The sequence below is a fragment of the Sinocyclocheilus anshuiensis genome, unplaced genomic scaffold (assembly GCF_001515605.1).
Source record: "Sinocyclocheilus anshuiensis isolate Anshui unplaced genomic scaffold, SAMN03320099.WGS_v1.1 scaffold976, whole genome shotgun sequence".
Lineage (NCBI taxonomy): Eukaryota > Metazoa > Chordata > Actinopteri > Cypriniformes > Cyprinidae > Sinocyclocheilus > Sinocyclocheilus anshuiensis.
The window spans coordinates 1,229,895-1,230,134 of NW_015552538.1; positions in this window are offsets into that span (position 1 = coordinate 1,229,895).

Below are 240 nucleotides of genomic sequence, written 5' to 3' on the forward strand. Positions count from 1 at the left end.
AAAACGATCATGTTGCCATTTTCATTTGAAAATGTAACTTTCAATATAATACATATTCCAGTGCATGTGGCATGAGCTAAGGAAAGAGGATTGTACTAGAAATGCAAACAGTAAAATTTTGAGTTTGTACAGTAAACAGGTTGTGTGTGTGAGATCACGAAGTCTTGAATTTGGCTTATTCAGTACTCAAATGTTATACCTATCTATGCAATATACGACCCCTATTAATAAAAAAAAAAA